Raw genomic sequence first — 21,143 nt, 5'->3', positions numbered from 1 at the left:
GTAATTTCCATTGGTTCATCGTCAATGTTGATGGAGAACACTTGTTCTCCATCCGGTCTCTCAAAAAAAAATGCGGTTATTATAAAAATAAGATGCAAGTCTTTGGAGAATAAAGTTCACCCGGTCTTACCATAAGAGGTTCCCAGCCAACGTATGTGATCACCTCGCTTGAAAACCAAGCACCGTAAGTAGTGCTTTGGAACAAATCTTTGAAAGACTGTTCGGTATTATTATAGGAGATGTCATCTCAAAACTACGCCTCTGGAACAGCTGCAAAACAACCGGCACAACTCATGGAAAACTGGAATTTTTCTGGTCCACGGAAGTCAAGTGAAAGGCCAAACTAGAGCGAGTCGCTCTTTTGTATTTTGGAATTCCGGTGTTTGGCTGAAGTCGCGACTTGACTTGAAGCGGGCGAAAGCAAATTTTTCGTCGAGAAGTGTAGAGCGCCTGGCCCGAAGGCATTTTTGCGAAAATGGAGACGAAACGTGGGAATCATCGGGTGTGAAGGGTGCGTGATGGAAGTTAGATGTAGTGTGAGTTGTGAGTGTAGAATGTATAAAGTTTATATAGGTTTTAAGTTGCTAAAATGGATCGGAAGTTGCCAAAAAGTATTTACGGCGGTTCAGGAAATCTAAAATTTCCAAACCCGAAAACGGAAACAACTCATTTTCTTGATTCTAATTCAAACCCAGTATCTTTTAGGTTGATTTTATGATTGAATGTACCTATTTAATCTAGATTTCATCCTACAATGATTCTCAATCATAGATATGCCTAAACGGCCATATTTTCACCTTACTCCGCAATAAATTCTAACACTAGGGTTATATAAAAATAAAGCTTGAATTGATAAAACCACCCCCAAACAAGTTGGGAAGGTGGGATCAATATGAAACAACCACACATACTGAAAATAACCCTTATATTAAAATTTTTCATTGAGTACCTTTCACTACAAAATTCAAATTACGAAAATAAAAGTTACATTACAATAAAAACAACAAAATAAATAAAACAACAACCACTATCAATCCTCACACTCTCTAAACACCTGCGCCATTTGGTGGCGGAGGGCACACTCTCTAGTGGTGGCTCACGGGCTCGAAGGTCCAGATCGTCGTCCTTCGGCCGACGACGCCATGCCTCGTGGCGTGTCCTCGAGCCCGAGTCGTATGAGGTGGGAAGCGTCTTGCAAGCATATCCACTCTAAACCGGGCGCTGGCTTCCATCTCAGACCCTCGCCTGTTCCCATCTCTCATCCTCTCTCTCGGGTGCGGATCTCGAAGTTGTGATGAATAGTCGCTGTCGAGTCCGTGAGGTCTGCACAGATAGTGTTTAGTGAACGCGTGCCCCTATGAAGCACAGCCGTGCGTTACGCGATCGAACAACACCTCCGGAAGGCATCCGTATCAAAGCAAGTCCGTCCTCCTCATCCTCCTCCGAATCATCCTCATCCTCCTCTTCTATCTCATCCCGTTCCCTATCCGCGGGCAATATCCAGCATTATTGGACACACTCCCTATAGATCGCGGGTTCACGGTGCGGGGGGTAATGTAAATCCTATCGGGGCGGAGGCTGCTTTCATCTTGACATGATCTTGGTAATTAACACGGAAGAGGTGCCAAAGACTTTCCGACCCCTAATCATGCTTTCGGCAAAAAACTCCAAGATACAGAAATCGTATTCTGCTCTGGAGTACCCATAAGATGTGGAGGCGAGGGCGGACCGATGTCATCGACCTTGTCCTTCCCTAGGACATTCCGACCAATCCACCGAAATAGCGGTGGTTGGTCCCGAGGGATGTCTGGCGAACACAATGGGAGTTTGTATTGTAGCTCCCATTGATGACAGTCACGCCCATCAAAGGCTCTACCCGTCAAAACCGGGGCTCTGTAAAGTGGCATCCAGATGGATTCTAGGCGGAATGCCTAGAATCTCGGCCAACCGATCCGATGGTCAACTCCTTCCCTCTTCTTCCTTACCAACACAAAATCCTACTCCCCTCCAACTCTGGGTGTTGTAGAACCGTCGGACCAAGTCTTCGTGGTAGAAGGCTTGGTCGAAAATACCATAAACTACTCCAGTCCCTACTAGCCATTTCGTCACACGTAAAGCGGTAGCGAAGTGGTCGGCGATGAAAAACTTGCTCCGGTAAAATTCGTTGTTGAGCCATTTGAAGTTTGAATCACGGTTTGGGGTTTGTAGAAGGTGTAGGAGTAATGAGGAAAGACCTTCTTGATAAAAAGCGATGGTGGTGGCGATGTAGTGGCGCAGCACACAAATTTTATTTTTTCGGAGGTTTTTGTTGGGTTAAATTGGTGGAGGTGGTGTGGTTTGGTTTTAGAGGAGATTTGAATTGGATGTTTGATGGTTGGCGTGAGTTATTTTGGTTTTCTTTTTAATTTTTATTTTGTTAGGGTTTTGAAGCTTTGTTAATGGCGGTGTGGAGAAGAAACGATGAACTGTAGGTGAAGTAAGGTGCTAAAGTGCCTTGTCCGTGAAGCGGGTTGGGCCCCAAGTCCAAAATCGAAATTTTGATTTTTTTTTTTTTTTTTTTTCGATTTTTTCGCGAACTTCAAATCAAAATTGCCGCTTCGTTACCGGTCCGATTTTTGCGAATGAGATATGGAAATGATCAGGAGAGAATTTCCTATCCAATGATCCATAAAACACTCTATTCCGACTTCAGATGACATACGAGATAGTGTAAAACGCCTCGAAGTGCGTGCATGGCGTAAGTTATCTTGACGAATGAACTCTAAATTAATAGATTATGTCAATCCGAATCGTAATACAATAAAACGGCCTAAGCAACTCTAATGGGACATAAAACATTTTAGTATCTGAACCACGAACACCCACCCCCAAACAAATTTTTACGTGAAGCTTAAAAATTTGTTTTAGCGATGGGTCTTTTAAAGTCGATTCGAGACTTCCTAGATTACTATGTGTATTTTTATTTATTTTTATTTATTTTATTATTTTATTATTTATTTTATTTTATTTTATTTTTAGAAGGAAAAACAATAAGCAATAAAGACATAATTCACACCATAGAGAAACATGACTCAAAATCCGAGAAAAACATGCAAGAGTGGAAAACGTGAACTATGTGAACCGTGGACTTAGGATCCGGTACTTACAGCCACACTCCATAGGGAGGGCCGGTTACTTTTAATGGTGCACTCACCAATATATTAAAGTGAAAGGAAATGCACCAAACACAGAAATTGAGTGGTTTATAGTCGGATACTTTCGAGACTTTATCTAAAACATATGTATGAATATCGCGGTTGATCATATATCAACAACCCGAAATAGTTGTGGATCATTCCATAAATAAATATCACAGAAAACATATCCAAACACAATCAAGCACCAAGATTTCCTCTGGCCTTGACCTAGTGGAATCCAAAGCGAAGTCGGATAACCCTATTGTGTAACCTATCATGCACCTTCTTTTTTATTTTTTGAATGAGTGGGTGTTTTAGTAAATAAGTGTGGAAAAGTGAATGGTTGTGGAGAATATGGTGGATATGGATAAGTTGTAGAAAAGCGGCCTGTACACAATGAGGATGTGGTTTTAGCACCGAACTCATTCATTGTGTGTGTAGGAATTTCTCTCAATTCTGAAAATGAAGGTGTCAAATAGTTTGTCCTTCGAGTATCTGTTTGCTAGGAGGATTTAAAAATTATGAAGCACGGGGAGAAACAAAAGGATCGAGTGCAAACTTCGAGATTCCTTTGAAAGGGTGGAAGGAGGGAGTCGAGGTGGATGTTGTGCAAGTTAGTTCTTGATAGGGTGAATTGTCACTACTCGAAGAAACTCATCAATTCCTCATCTAGATTAGTCATATCCACATTACTATGGTAGTCCTCTACATCTTTGAGAAAGTCATCTATCCGTCCTCATCAATAATATGTGTATCTAGTGTAGGAATGAAAATGTTGGAGTCGACTTTCCAAAGGAAAGAATTTTGGGAATATGATTATCGGGGAGCGTGTTGTTGAAATAATCTCGGCGAAGCTCTCGATCATGCTAACCTCTCCATCCATAGAAGAATCGAGATGCTGTGTCCTTGTTTTAAAAACATTGACTTCAAATGACAAGATGGCCAAAAGACATGGACATTGAACCATCCACGGCAATTAATGGCGCATTGGCGGTTGCCGAGGAAAGGACACCCTAAAATGATCGGGACCCAGTCGTTAGCGACTTACGTATCGAGGACTACAAAATCAGCCGGATAGTAGAAATCCTGAACTTTTACGGCACACATTTTACTACACCCTTAGGATGCTTAATAGACCCGATCGACTAATTGCAACGTCATTTTAGTGGGTTGCATCTTGTCTAGACCTATTTGTCTATACAAATAAAATGGGAGTAAGTTAACACTAGCCCCCGTGTCTAATAACGGCGGTCGTCATTATAGGAATCTCTAAGGTGCATTATGCGATGGGGCGACCGGGGTCCTTATACTTAACAATTCCATTATGTTCGGATAAGGTTGGGGAATTGTTACGTTAAAAGGCGTCTTTTGGTATATTTGTCTTCGCCTAGTAGTACACAATTCCTTAGAAACTTAGCATGATGTGGTAGCTTTTTAATAGCCGAGGAAGGGAAGGTTTATAGTTAGATTCTTAAAAACGTTCCTAATCTCCTCATAATTTGTATCCCTAGTTAACATGGCTAATTTTTGTGGAAACGGTGGTTTTGTCTATATTTAGCAATGGTATCACTGGATGTTTAACCGTGGCTTTCTGTTTCTTAGGTTGTGTTGTGGCTCAGGGTACCTCTACGATGGTAGGCTCTTGGGTTTCTATTTAGGTATCTAGTAAAATAGCGGGTGTAGGGGACTCTTGGTGGGGTAACTATAGGTATAGTTACCTTGTTATCAACCACTCTGCCCGAGGCAGAGTGGTGATGGCATTATCTCACCTACATTTGCATATTCATTACTAGTATTATCGGGTTACCTCAAAGGCGTGTTTTGTTGTTTTAGGATTAGGTATTGCGTGACTGGCAACACACCTTTGGTTTTGAGCTTTATCTTGAGCCAACTTGTTGGGTTAAATTATTAACGGATTGTAGAAGGCTGTTGGTTAGATTGAGCCATGGTTTGGAAAAGTTTTGGCTCACTTGTATGAAGGTGTCAAAGGCGATCCGGTTGTGTGGGTGTAGTAGTCACGGGTGGTGTGACTGGAACTATTTCCGTGAATTATTTATGGGTGGATTTTGATAATTATTATTGACGGAACGATACCTCTATTAGCATTATAATTATTATAATTACCTTGACCTTGTGCTTGACCTTGTCGAGGTTGCACTTGGTTGTTATAATTATTAAAATTACCCCGACCATCCTTGTCGTGAGTGGAGCTTGGTTAAAGGTCGCGTTGGCCTAACATATTGATTATTGTACCGCGAGGTGTGACTTGTTGGTTATTTCTCCAACCGAGTTGGGATTTTGTCTCCCGAGGGCGTTAGGTTCACTATTAATGGAACAAGCCCGTTCATAGGCTATAGGGCCGATGGAGTCGGGATGCTTTCGGGGACTCAACAGAAACTACATGGGTTTGAATTTACATTCATGAGCGGGGATAGGCTTTTGTTGTACAGAAATGGCCTCTACCTTTTAGTGAGTGATTCGATTAGAGTTTTAAGCTCGGAATCGTGTTTAATTTCAAACATACCGGCGGCCTTAACTGTATTAGTAGAGCTAGCGGAGTGGGAGTAATCGTCACTACCCCCCCAATTATTATTTCGCTTAGTTTGGTCCTCTAAAAATTTATAAGCCTCCGAGGCTCCTTTGCTTAAGAAACTACCCCATTCATTATGTGAAGGACTTCTTTATGGTGGTGTAGAAGTCCTTTGAAAAAGGCACGAACTAACGTGTCTTTCGCTAAGTTATGATGTGGACACTCTATAAGGAGATCGGTGAAACGATTCCAAGCCTCTGAAAATAATTCATGAGGATTTTGTCGAAAGAAATGAATCTTGGAAAGCATCTCATCCGTCTTTAGGGGTGGGTAAAAATGTTCCATAAACAGCTGAACAAGTTTAGCCCATGAGTCCACAGAATTAGGCGCTTGGGCAGTTAACCAAGACGCCGCCTTATCGGCTAAGGTGAAAGGAAATACCCTTAATTTAATTTGTTCCGTACCAACCGTAGGATGGTGGAATGTTGTTAGGACTTGTTCAATCCCACGTAATGGCCGATAAGGTTTTTCATGGTCTAAACCATGAAAAACGGGTAACAAATTAAAATATTTGGAGGGATTCTCAAATCCCCATTTGGAGTCTGCTAGAACGATGCAAGATTTGGGGCTATCGCTCAAGGCTTTGTAGAAGTCCGAGAGAGAGTCTCTCTTTCTTCCCCATTATATCGGGTGGTGTGTGTGAAATAGTAGCTAGAGGTGTAGTGTGTGGTATACTAGATAGACTTGTTTGTTGCCGTGTAATTACGTTTGTTGTTTTGTTCGACCAGGACCTTAATCTCATGCAAGACTAAGTTGAGCTTAACTAAACATGCAACACTCCAAACAATTACGATATACTAGTAGAAAACCTCTAACCGGAAATCACGAGGTATGGAAGAAAGGAATACGATAAGCGTCCTTGCTTAAACTTATGAATAGCGTCTTGTTTACGCTTGTTCGGTGTATAGAAGCGAGTTAGAACACTGAAAAATATGAAAGATCAAAGTTTGAATCAAAACTGTCAAATCCGAAAAATTTAACACGTAGCTTCTCGCATAGAAGCGTGGTCGCGCTCGATGTAATTTTCAAATTACAGTTTTTTAGTCGGGTCGCGCTTGTATGTATGGGGCGCTTCGATGGTAAACGAAATTCCAAACTGGTCGCTCTTCCTCCTTGAAGCGTATTGCTCAGGTGTATTTTCTCGAATTTGTCAAAGCTGAAATGGCCAACCACGGTATGAAACAACCAAGGGTGGGTGGGTTTAATGGGACTTAAAATGACTACTTCTACTATGAAAACAATGCTAAAGTGCAACTAAGATAAGATGGCGTGGCGCATTTGATAAATGTAAAATATATAGTTTACCTCTGAAATGAGCGATGAATTCAATCCGTAAAGTAAACTAAAACCCGATCTTACGAGTCTCAATTATCAAAGCTTCTACTCGATCACGAATTGCACTAAGTGGAGTAGGAAGTTCGTTCCAACTCCTAGTTCCCTAGCATGGATTGTTTTCTAAGTCTAAGAAATCAGTCTTAAAGTCTAATGAGAGCTTTACGAAATGTTATGCTAACAAGACGCGTTAATTTAAATAACGAGATATAATAAATAACAAGATAAAATATAAACTAAAGTTAATCTACGAAAAGCTACGAAATACGATTGTTTGAATCTAGATAAAGAAATTAGAGGGAATTGAATCCACACGAATCCAACTTAACGACTGGCGTAGAATGTTGTATCTCAATTCTCACGCTCTTCGGCGAGAATTTGAAGTTCTAATCCCTAGTGTTCATGGCATTCCTACCGGATACTAACTAGCATGTGAGGTCGTCCACCCATTCTCATGGCGAAACACGACCTTCTAGAGTGGAATAGATTCTACAACCACTTCTATACTAACCACTAAGTTTTCATCAAGGCTTCATCAACCCCTCTAATGGAGGTTTTAGCCTTTATTCATCAAACTAACATTTCCCATTGAATCTAAACTAAACATGATATAAAGAATTGAAATTTACTAATCTAATTTAAACAATAATTAAAATCTAATTACTAACTAAGAATTGAATGACAAGCAATAAATGAAATCGGATCTAACACAAAATGTAAATGACAAGAATCTAAATTTAACAACTAGCTATTTTATTAATCAAACTAATTAAAAGTAATGATTCTAATAGTTTAATCTAAACAAGAATTGGATTTGAAATTAAACTTAATTAAAACAATCAAATCTAGATCTAGAAGCTATTCTAATGGCTACTTTCTATTCTAAGCTATGTACCCTAATTCTCTACTAATTAATCTACCATTAACAATGAGCTTCCTAACCTAACTGCCATTAACAATGAGTCAAGCTTTTGTTTTATACATCCAGATCCAAAATCGTGCATGGGCTTGGAGCCATGTTTTGGGCCGGAGAATCGGGCCCAAACCCAATTCTCTTTCGGGCCAAAAGGCCTCTTCAGCTAGATTCGGCTTTAACAGACTTTTCGTCCACTTTTGCTCCTCTGATTGGGTCAAGGCTTGGACCATTGCAAAGCTCTTTTTTCGATCCGGTCGTTTTGACATAAGGTAGGCCCAATTCGGGTCCGAGTCCAAAGATATGGCATTCGAAGTTCTGCGACTTTTGCTCCTTTATCTCGCTAAAGTGGCACATTTCGCATATAATGGACTTTGAAGCCCGAAATGCATAAAACACGTCGATCGCGAACTCTTACTTATTATTCACATAATTGGTCTAACAAGATGATTATTAAGGGGTTAAAACTACAGTTTTGGGCTCTTATCACGAATTGAACTGCTTCGCAGAACAATATGGTTACTCCTAATCCCTAATTACACATGGCATTCCTACCAATTCATAACTAGTATGTGAACGATTAAACCTATTCTCATGGTGAACTAATCGTTTCTAGAGTGGAAAGGAAATTACGACGACTCTACGATAATCGGAATCAAGCTTTCATCAAGGCTTCTCGGAATGGACCCCCTAAATGGAGGTTTAGCCGAGAATCATCACGCTATCATTCCCAATGGAATTCAAACAAGACATGATATAAAGATTGAAACTTTGCTTGTTTAAACCCAATTCAAAACTACTAATGCAATAATTGAATTAAACTAATAATGACAATTACTTGAATCTGCGAATTGAAACTAAACAATTAATGGAAATGAAACTAACTTATGGAGAACACTATTTTCTTAATCTAATGAATAATAAAACAATGATTCAAATACTAAATTCATAATCTACCTGTTCTAAAGTAATTAATTGAACATAAAATTAGATCTATAAATTGAAATGACAAAAATCGAAATTGATAACAATAACTATTTTATTTATCAAACTAATTAAGAATAATGATTCTAAGAGTTTAATCTAAAACAAGAATTGAATTTAAAACTAAACTTAATTTTATTACATGAAAACTAGATCTATAATTATCTATAGTTTTAGGTCTAACTAGCTACCATTAACTATCTACCATTAACAAAGAGCTAAGCTTTTGTTTTATACTTCGGATCCAAAAATCGTGCATGGGCTTGGAGCCATGTTTTTGAGCAGAATCAGGCCCAAAACCCAATTCTTTCAGTCCAAAAAGGCTTCTTCAGCTGCATTTGGCTTCAATAGACTTTTCGTCCACTTTTGCTCCTCTGATTGGGTCAAGGCTTGGACCATTGGAAAGCTCTTTCCGAGCCGGTCGTTTTGACATAAGGTAGGCCCCATTCCGAGGTCTGAGTCCAAAGATACGGCCTTCGAAAGTTCTGGCCGACTTGTGTCTTTGTTTTCGCCCACAGCGTCGACTTTTCAGCTTTTGATCGGGCTTTAGAAAGGCTTTGTCTTCTTGAATCTTGGCCTTTAGTCACGGAACTCCTTAGTAAACGATCTTTGCTCCTTTATCTCGCTAAAGTGGCACATTTCTGCACATAATGGACTTTGAAGCCTGAAATGCATAAAAACACGTAATCAGTGTTAACTCTTAATTATTACTCACATAATTGGTCTAAAAGTATGACTTCTGAGGTTAAAATTACAGTTTTGGGCTCTTATCATTTAGTGACATGTCGTCGAAACGGAAACCCGAAGTTGAACTCCTTGAGTAATCTATTATTCTGTTCATTATCTTTTCTATCTCGCGCAGAGCATCGTTTCGTAGTTCACCATCGCGAGGCGTTAGTTCATTGTTGTTCATCCTTTGTCTTTTGTGGAATAGAATGTCTTCGATAGCAACTTCCAATTAATCGGTCCATAACTCTAATGGATTGGTGACTTCACAGAATAGTAGAATTGTGACGAATGTTTCTCTTAGTGATGGAGGTAATGCCCAGCGTGATGCCTCTACAATTGCATTGTGCCACTCTCCGTCGTCCTGAAGTAATCCTAGCGCCATGCAAGCTGATTTGAAGCTTGGATGTACAATGCCGTCTACGGTCTTTATCTCATCGTAGTTTTGTGGTCCCTTTACAATGTTCAAAAGCAAACGTAGATAAAACCTTTCCCCTGTTGTTGGGTGGCAATAGTAAATTCTTCCGATTGTCTTCCCTGATTGTCTCCTTGTCCATGTTTTAAACTTTTTGTTCCAGACCCATTTTGTTGGAAAGTCAACATATGTGAGCTGCCTTGCATCTTCGTTCTCCGCATTAATTCTCATCCATTCACTGAATTTTGTCTTTTGCACGCCATCTGCATTGACTACCACAACAGGATTGTCTTTGTCATTGTATATTATGGGCTGCTCATTTTCAAGATGAAAAGAAAGGCTCTCTACTCATTGGGAATCTATATTGAATTGGAAATTAAGTAAATTCTCCAACATGCTTCGGGAGCTGAAATGTATCGACAGTCAAGTATCTTTTTATCTCATCGACTTCGGAGCAAACTTGTTCTCCATTTGACTCTCCATTCTGATTTTTCTCTTCAATAACAAATGTTCCCCTGTCTCTCCCCTTGTTTATGTACTTGAACAAATACTTCACGGACCTCATTTGGTTACAGTACTCGACGTTGATGTGAGCTTGGTATTTTACAACCAAGTCGACATTATGAGGAACTACCCAACTGTTATCAACTTTAAACTATTTTTGACGCTTTATCTTTATGGCCACCCTTTTGTCATCTCTTCTTCTATACACGGCGTATCCGTTGATGTCAAATGTGGTTTGGCTGCAAAGTTTCTTCGGATAGAAGCTTTTGCACTTGTTATTTACCATGCAAGGACATTTCTCATCTAGATATCCACACGGACCATGTATCATAAATTGTAAAACTTCTTCGTAAGCAATGGGGTCACTTTTATTGGGCAACTCTGCTGATATGATTTTATTAATATCTGCTGCAGTCTTTGGCTTGTTTTCAAGGAACAACAAAATGTGAGCATGTGGTAGTCCCCTTTTTTGAAACTCAATCGTGTAGACAGCTGCAAATTAACAATAAATGAAATGAGGTGTTAGTATTTGCCAAAACATTTGGACTGTAGTAGAGTTACATGAATAGGAATATGAATTCAGATAATGTACATACATAGAGTGTTTTCTTGTGTCATCTAAGGTAATGAAACAACTCTATTTACCTCCTGAAATTTCAATTCAAGATGGAAAAGGGGAATTGGACAGGGCAAGAAAGATGATGGGATACTCTACCTAAGGACCACAAAATAGGGACACCAGAACGTTTTTTTTTGTCTGTGTCGTTCTTGATATCCTTGCAGTCACTATATAGTTTACTGTTAAGTATTCATTTGATGCTAACATAATTTATAAATCGATTTTTATGTAGCGAAAAAGCAAAACACAAAATCATGTTGTCGATGAGTCCTAAATCAGCCTAAAATAGATTTAGTAAAACATAAATTTAAAAATGATATTACCTGCCCAAACTTTTCCAAAGTGTTTTCTTTTGCACAAATCATCCATCGGGCCATCCAATTTGATTTTGAAAGCCCGGCTACTATTTCGCTCTCTATTTTTAGTCAAGCTGCCCAGTTTTCTTTGTGAACTCTTCAATCTCCTCGCCATTTTGGTTGCACGTAAAAGTGATGAAGAGGTCGGTGATCCTCAGAATCTACAGATGGCGAAAGATCTTGATAATTTTGTACCATATATCGTGGTCCTCCTGTGAATGTTGACGGTAAAACTACCCTCTTTCCTACAGATGCTGGTGTTGTGTCTCCGGCAATAACGGCATCTTTTAGGTTTTAGTACAACTCGGATCTTATTTTGTTTTGGTTTGATCTTATATAGGAAAACCTGTCCTCTTCTGTGCATGCATATAAGTCAACCAAATATTGTTTGAAGAGATGGTCACTTAGAATTACAGTATGGCCTTCATTTTTTCTTTGTTGAATTCTGAATGCATAGAATTCTCGCATGTTGATTCTCTTTCTTTTTGGCGTTCTTGTTCCCCGCACTTGATTGCGCCAATGGTCGCTGAGTATCCGCTTCGCCCGTGTGGAAAGAGCAATGGATATTGCAAAGCCATGAAACTTGGTTGTAGCTGATGTATTCTTTGTAACCCTTGCCCGACTCTGTCCACAATGACATCTCTTCCTCGATTATGCTCAAATCCGTCGTCTACAATTAGGGCAGCTACTTCAGATCCCGTTGGTAGATTATATTGTCTTGCGTCTCTGTTACGCATTCCGATTAATCTTCTACTCACAGGAACAAATTCAGATTCCTTAAATCTATCTCTTGCCATTCTGAAAACTTTTGTCAGATCATTCTCTTTGTCAAGCATTTTGATCAGTCCCTCAATTACTTCTCTATCTAAAGTTTTGCTTTTCTCGGCTTCGCTCAAGGCATTTATTCTGTTATCCACTTCATTTTGTGTGTCATAGATGTACAACTGGGCAAATTTCGGTTTGGTTCCAGGTATTGGTAGCAAATATCCAATTTTATGGTGATTTTGGCCACCGAGTTTGAAAACGTAAGGTCCACTACCATTATTGATTTTTCTGTCAATTTTGCCACCCATTGATGTAAACGCAAACATCATATTATACGCCCTGATATTTTCTCTAAACTTTGCTGATCTAGGTCCCCCATTGTAGTCTAACAACTGTTTTAAAAATCTTGGAGTTTCTTTCAACAATGCCAATTTAACTTTTCCATCCTGACAACACAGAGAAAACTTTGGATTAAGTGGTCGCTTACTTCTTATGGTTCTTTCTTCGTACCACATTATAGCTCCACAGTGTCTGCACACACAAGTTGGTCCACCAAAATTCCAAGGTTCAAAAAACTTTCCTGAAAAAAGATATATTAGGTTAGACAAAATGCTTCACTGTAATTAATTAGTGTTATTTGTGAATGTGTTATATGGAAATCTTACTTACTTGTGATAGTATTTTCACTGTTATCTCCATCGTCATTCATTTCTTCGTCTTGTGAACCTACATTTTCCTCATCTGTTACATAATAAGATTAATTAATATGTATATAACTACAGTAAAAAAAAATTATAATAAATTGATAATTTTATTTACCACCACTTGAAATTTGATCATCGTAGTCTGCGTACTCATTTTCGATGTCCATATCATCAATAACAGTTTCATGTTGATTTGTTTTTGTAGTAGTTTGCAAAGGCGTTGTGAAAGATTGGTATGGGAATTGATTTCCCGGATAATTTCCATAAGTAGTCCAATTCATCCATTGTGTATGTGTCCCACCTGTACAAAATATAATATATAAACCATAATATATAGAAATTCACCTTTTATATACCTTTTTCATTATGCATGTTTTTATTTCTCTAATAATAGATTTGAAACCAAGAACAACACACATAATATATGATAAAGTGAATTAGAAAGTATTTTAGTGTTCATACTTTTTCCTTTCTTGGATTATTTGTATAAGATGATATGTTTAGAACGGGCGTGCTTGCTGATTTGAGTGGGAATGCTAGAGTAGATTATTTTTGCAACTCCAGGAAGAGGCTTATAGTTATGTTGGTGCTGCCTAGTTATGTTGGTGGTGCCTTTAGGTCAGTAGTCCCGATTTTTGTTGCAATGGGGGAGGCCCTCTATTTGCATCAGCCTTGGCCTTCAATTAGAACATGGCTCTCACTTTCCACCATCTTGGCTGGAAGTGTGCTATACGTCCCTAACATATCTTGTCGCTTCACTCGATGGCGACTATAGTGGGCCCTTTGCTTACCTCGGACAAGATGACTGTGGACTTCGTCTATATTAAGCATGTGGTCATGACGGTTTGGACTTAGCCCTCCAGTAGTCCCACTTGACCATCTGCAGGTCATAACAGACCACTCTAGGGTCCCTCAACTGGCCACTACATCCACTGGATGAACGAACACTGATCATGTATGTGTAACCACTCTAGAATTTTTTCGGCGTCGTTTTCGTCTTGTTGAGATTTCTTTACCGGAGTTGTCCATATTGTTTAGTCTGAAGAAAATAATTTGATCGTTGTTGGGAATTAGGAGAGGCAAGATATTGGAGATTAATCACGTAGGAGGTGACAGAAGTTATAATAAATTGTTTATGCTTAGTGCCTTTTATATAGACCATTCAAGTAATCTTAAATCTATTAGGATTGTTGGTCGTAGAGTTATGTTACTATGATTTGGACTCTTATATATTTTTTTTCGAGAGATAGTAGATATCTACTATGATTTGAACTTTTATACAATTCCTAAAAATAGGCATTAGGATTGTTGGTCGTAGAGTTATGTTATTAGATAGTAGATATCAAACTTGAATAGGTAAGATCAAGATCACCATCTTACGATCAAGATCAAAATATTTTTAGCAAGACTCTTATATAGTTCCCACGAAAATAGGTAAGCTTTCATAATTGGGTTCTAGTAACTGATAGAGTTCTCATTTTATGTGAATGGAAAAGCTTCAAAATTCGCTTCATTGCAATGCCTTTCGGTCGAATTACATCCGCATGGACCAAATCTATGAATCGTACTCAATCGAAGTTATCATCCACCAATACATAGCACTAACTTAATCTATGAAACGTATTCGGGAAAGCACCAATATGGACAAACAAATTTGAGAAGGGCACTTCAAGTCGATTTCTTCTAACTCAATTCCCTTATGGGAGGTCGAGACTCGCTAATTTGACCTCAAAATCATCGATAACAGCCGAAACCCTACCTCTTTTGCAACAGCTTAATTTAGCTTGTTTCTTCGTTGAAGCGAAGTGCCAAGATGTCATGAATGGACCTGCCCCGGTGCATCTGCGGATAACTCATTCAAAACAATCTTTTCTCCCTCATTTATAACCATAACGGACACCTTATTCTTTAAAAACGCCCCACCCTTGTTAATGTTGAGTGCCTTCTTGGATGTTTCGATTGATCCGAGGCACTTCCACTTTTCTTTCCCAGGAATGCCTGTGCTGAAAATTTGCTAAGAGTGACAGCGGTTTCCTTTAAATCCGTCTGAATTGAGACATGATTGTCCAAAGGTAAACTTTCTCAATACACGGAGAGAGCGGCTGGCTCTTTCTTTTAGTAATCAAGGATTCGGATGATCCGTCCACAAAAGAATCATTGATGGCTTGTTTGTTTGTAAAGTAAAATCAAGATCATTTCCCTCACGTTCGGTGATGATAAGCGGTTAAGTTGTGTAAGAGAATATAGTTGCTGATAGATCTCCTAGTTCTTCTGCGCTTGGTAAAGAAAGCAGCTTAACCCCGGCCAGTTGAGCTCATTCTCAAATAACAGATCACAGAACTTGATTAAATTCATATATTATAATATTCAATTTAATATAAAGTAGATCTTTTAGACCTATGTTTTAGCAGATTCGGACTTGTATTCCTTAATTAATTACATGTAGGTAGTGTTTCAATTAGTGTGGGAAGTGTTTCAATTAGCTTTGATATTAGAGTGCCACGTGGCATACCAGACTCAAAAGCTTTGATCTTAGAGTGCCACCTAGGAAAGAGAAAAATCTAACCTAGAGGTCTCTGCTTTAGTATATAGATAGTAGATAGTAGATATTAGATATAATTTTACGGTCTCCAAATTCTAACCAAAACTACTTTCTTAAACTGGATATCAAATTTAAACCCTTGCAATTTGGTTTCTGGATATTCTGACTTCGTATATTTGCTGTGTTGTGGTATGAGAAAACTATTTCACTACTTGTGAAGCTCTAAATAGATTTCTTTTTCTGAATTTTAGTTTTTACTGGTTTCGTAGTATTGTCGAAGTCAATCACTTTCTCTGGTCATGCTGCTCATTCGGAAGCACAAAATACTTTGCTGCCTGATAAGAGAAGCGATCTGAAGTCTGAACAACTTATACACCAGTGAGTCCCGCAAACAGCTGGTCTTACAGTAGCTTTTTCTGTGGCTTGTATGAACTATACAACACTACTCTTGTATATTCTCATACCTTGGAAATATCAGGGCAGACCTAGAAAAGCACCTAGAACCAGAGTAATATAATTGTGTTGAAATCAGCTAGGAAAGCCCAAGACGAGCAGGTGTAGTGGTATGATTCTTGGTAAGGGTGCGAGAGGTCCCAATTTAAATTTCACAATACCCCAAACCTAGAGTTTGCTACTGCATGTTTCCTGGATTCTCTTTTACGGTGTCTGTTATTAGATTCGGTACAAACACAGCCTTGTTTTCGTGCATCCACAAGGTTACCATTCCTACCACTGTAGCTGCATTCAATAGGTGTGGTGATGCTCCTTTTCCCCTTGCACAGTTTCGAACCTTCTTTCATGTTGGAGAAGCCGAACTTATTAGCTACCCAAGACCACAAGTTTTGAGCAAACTTACGTTCTCAGGTGAGGTTATGCTGTTTCAGAGTGGTTCTTGCATAAGCTCATCTTTAAGTTACAAAAACACCTTTTCTTTGCATATGGTCCTCTTTTGCAGCACACCTGTGAACTAACTTCCAAGCTATGGCAGCAGTTATTTTACGAATGTGAGCATTCCAGATTTATTTGTTCCATACTTCCATTAGACATTGTTCCTTCTGTGTCTAACCTCTTCATATGTCTAGCCTTAGCTAAATTTCCTTTTGTTGTCTGGCAGCCATACTCCTAAGTCTTCATTTTCCACACAAGGATGGTGAATTGAATCATGTAATTTTTAACACACTACAATGAGGCAATGTGCCTTCTGCATTACTATTTACTAGCCATATTTTTCTGTGTTCCTCTGTTGTGGACATGGCTTTGTCATTAGTTTTAAAAGTTCTAGATTGAACATAAATTGTGATTTTCCTATGTTAAGTTCGACTGCTTAAAATGAGGGAGTCGAATTTCTTCATGGTTGAGTCCCGTGAAATACATTTACATTGTTGCGAGAAAAGGCTGTCTCTGTAAAGGTACAAGCACCAATAACACAAATCGGCGGTGGTCTAGACTCTGAAGTATCAGTGTATCACCTTAAAGCATCACCCAGGTCCATTTTAAAGAAGATTGTCAGTAGATATTGACAAGCAATTGTCACGTTAAAATAAGCCGTTTAACCACCAAATATCCTTGATCGATCAGTTGCTTGTTGATAGCAAGTTTCTATAGCAACTGTTGTGCATAAAAATTACATTCCCTATATATATATATATCGATTGAATATAAAGATCGATTGGAGATCCGTAAAGCTTTTAAGTTTCCATGCCAACGGTTGCACTTACCTGCCAAGGCAATTATTGACAATAATTAGTCTCTACTACAGCTGTAAACGTCTTGGGGGGTCAGTTCTAAAACAACTTGTGTCAAAGCAGCGTGCTGAGGGACAAAGTTTCAGCTTGATTCTTAAAGTGTGGATCCCCTACGTATTAGAGAAGCATAGCCTGATAAAAATCTGCCATATGCACCGCTCGAAGTACTCCTCCAGCAGCTGCAATGCCTAGATTGCAAATGAAGGTAAATTGAAGTCAGAGAATATGGGTGGATCCAGAATATATATAGCAGTAAGAATTGTGCATGAATAAATTGCATCATCGATCGCTGAACTGTGACTAGTTTTGGTTTTCCGTTGGTCTCTTGAAACCACACAGAGGGGCTCAAGGCAATCGGGCCCTAAGCAAAGTTCCAATAAAATTGTTACCACTTATAGATTTGTTTACGTTATTTCATATTAATGCAAACCCTTAGTTTATTTAATAAAAAATTTAGAAGATAACAATTATTGTAAAAATTGATCCTAAAATTTTCTTTTTTCTTTCTTGAATAGTCACCTCACAATTTTTTTTATTTTTTATTATTATTATTTTTTTATAATCGAATTTTATTGATAAAAAGAACAAAAATATAAAGTAAAGTAGAAACATAGGAGTGTTGTGAGGGAGATCCTCACAGACAGAGAGATCAAAGACAAGACACTATAAATACATGAGGAAGATTGGAAGAACAAAAAATGTCTTACACCTAGAATACCGTAGCAGATCCTAGTCAAACAACAAGGTCACAAACTTGAAATTTCAATAGATTTATTTAACAAAGAATTACACAAGAGAGAAAAAGAAGAAGAAGAAGAAGGATTCTCTACCAAATTAAACAATATAGAAAAACTAAAGAAGACAAAAAATGATAGATATAAGATTGAAGTGCTAACTTCAATGCCTCATTTTGATAAAATGTTATAGGGTGATGAAAAAGTTTAATTAGTTATAGAGGTGTGCCTGTTTATTTGTTGGAGAAAAAGCGGATGACTTGGTGCGATGTGGGCGATGCGGCTTTACGTCGATGTATCCCACCGTCCTCCCTAGAATGGCGTTGTAGGGCGACTTGGTATCTAGAATCTGAAAGCGGCGTGTTGAAGGCGACCTTGTCTTCCACGGAACCGGTTTGAGGCGGGGGAGTATGATGTCTCCTATTGGATGGCCCGGAGCCATTGAATCGAAGAGGGTGCGATGGGGTCTATGAAGACCGATTTTGTAAGCTCATCTCTTGGATGCGTGTGGTAGAACAAAATATCACAAGAGCTGCGGGATCGATCAAAACTTCGCTTGATGGTCCGATCAGCGATTTTGGCGTGGACCACGAGTGCATCGTTATCTGGGGGGCAAACCTTGTTGAGGTTGACCTCACGAGAAGGTGATGTCTCCTATTCCACTAATGGCGTGCTGGTGCGACTTGTGATGAGAAGTTGTACACTTCATGGAGGGCACCTACAGCGTCTTCTTTTCCCTTGAACTTCGAGGCGGGATCATCACGGAGTGTGATCATGTGGATGGTTACGTAGGGGTCGCGACCTCTTGATGGCTGACGACGATCTTGGCGGGCGCGTTCTCGGAGCGATCCTCTACCGTGAGGAGGCGACTTTGAGACCTCGAGGATAAACTCCTTCGGTGGGGGGACCTGCTTAGATTCTGCGGGCCATGAGTTTGTGGCGCATTAAGCCCGTCGTATATTGGTGTATTGCTTGATGTGCCCGGCCGACCCAGTCTTGCAAGTAATGCTTTGAGCCCCCATCACGTCGGTTTCATGGCAATTGGCTCCGATGGAACGCTGATAAAGGCTGATGCAGCAGGCGATCTCTGGCGGCTACCCTTATCTCGTGTCGGTAGAAAGCTACGGCTAAAGCTTGATCTTCTCTAGTATGTAACTAGGAGATCCTCGTGAGCACGCAGCGAATTCCGATCATTTCTTGGTTTGGAGTGCGGAGGGTTGCCCTTGTTGTCGGTCGTTTCCTAGAGGATGATGCTACCTCGTAAACCTCTCCTTCTTCTGCTTCTTCCTCTTCTTGGTTCTGCAGTTGCATAGCCTCTTGCAGCTTGATGTATTTATCAACTTCGAAGCGTCTTTTATACCGACCGCGTTCGGGCCGGTCTTTCGGGAAGCGATCTGGTTAGGTTAGGGTCTTCAGGCGCTGCAGCGGTTGTGAAAGCCACTGCGGCGAATGATTCCTTGAGGCCGCTCTCCATGTCCAGGAGTTCTGTTTTGAACCGGCTTAGGAAGGAGCTGTAGGTTTCTTCCTTGCCAAGAGCGAGCTGGAAGAGTGAGTTGAGGTCACCCTTCTTACGCGGTTGTATTATGCGTCTTGGCTTCTGCGAAGCAGTCGGTGAAATTTGTTGAAACTTTTACGAAATCGCCTCGAGGGAGAAGAACCAATCGAGGAGGCCATCTTTTAGACTTCGCGGATCTGATCGCAACGAAGATGGTCGAACTCTGGTGCGCTGTAAAGTGCAAGACTTTGAGCATAACGTGCTATGTGCTGGCCTGGACAGGTGCGGCCGTCGTACATCGGGAACTGTGGTTGGACAAAGTCTGGAGGAGAGACTTTGTGAAGTACTTCAGCAGCAAACGGAGATGCGCGGTATGTTTTCAACATCTTTTGCACTATCTGAGTGGAATCTTTCTTGACCGCATTTTTGTCGAGCCTTTGGTTCAGCTCGGTGATCTGTTGACTGACGTTGATGACGTCGTCATCTGTGGTGACTCCTAGTGGGTTCTGTGTGTCCACTTGTGCACGGAGTGTGATGTTTTCTTGTCGGAGCTCAGCTATTTGCTCGTTCACTGTTCCTAGTTGGCCTGCTAGATGATGGAGTTGAGCTTGAGGGCTTGCCATGCTTGCCGTGGGCTTGAGACTTTTGGTTTTAAGGTTAGGATTTACTAGGTGGTTTCTTAAGAAATCGAGACCACAGACGGCGCCAATGTAAAGGCGTGATTTGGTTTTCCCTTACAAACAGTCTTTAGAGGACTGGATTAGGTTTTTTGGATGAGACCGAGTTCGACTTAAGAGCGAACTGCCTACGTATCTTACTCTGGGTTTCTTAGGGGAGAGTAGAATCAGGTCTGGCGTAGTTCATAGGAGGGGTATTTATAGAGATTGAGAGTGTATCCTTGCTCTCCACGTGTAAAGGATGTCCTAAATGAGGGGTGGAGATTAGGATTGCACGTGAGAACTGTTTTCATAGGTCTGCTGTAATGATGTGGATTGGCAGTCTGTACAAGTAGCTTGCGGCCGTGACCAGTGGCTGACGGTCAGGATATGTACAAGTACATCTTTAGTCATGATTGCTTATGGATAGGGGGTCTGCGTCACTTCCTAGCGTAGTTCGCATTATACTGCGATCTGTCTGTAGCGTTCTACTGGTTCGCGAATGCGACCTGTGTTCATAGGTCGATGTGTTATTTCCACCATGTTAAGCGCGTGCTGGTTAGAGAATATCACTCCCCTACAACTACCTCCACCACAGTTCAAACTTGATTATTGTGTAGGATATTACGTGAAACCGGTCGGGTTTTGGGTCAACAACCTGTCAACCTCCCTTAATAGTAAGGAAAAATAATACATGACCCACTGCCACCCATAGATAGTACATAATTAAGGTAAGAAACATGACGCCTGACACCGAATATATTTAAGAACAAACGAACATACCCACACAACAAGGCATCTACAATCTGAGGACGAGAAGAAACACCAACGGATATCTAGAGAGAAATAATTTGAGAATGGGTCTGCAGGTGATCCTCCAACTCATT

The sequence above is a fragment of the Coptis chinensis genome, chromosome 1, assembly GCF_015680905.1.
Source record: "Coptis chinensis isolate HL-2020 chromosome 1, ASM1568090v1, whole genome shotgun sequence".
Taxonomy (NCBI): Eukaryota; Viridiplantae; Streptophyta; class Magnoliopsida; order Ranunculales; family Ranunculaceae; genus Coptis; species Coptis chinensis.
Note: the sequence above shows the minus strand (reverse complement) of the source record.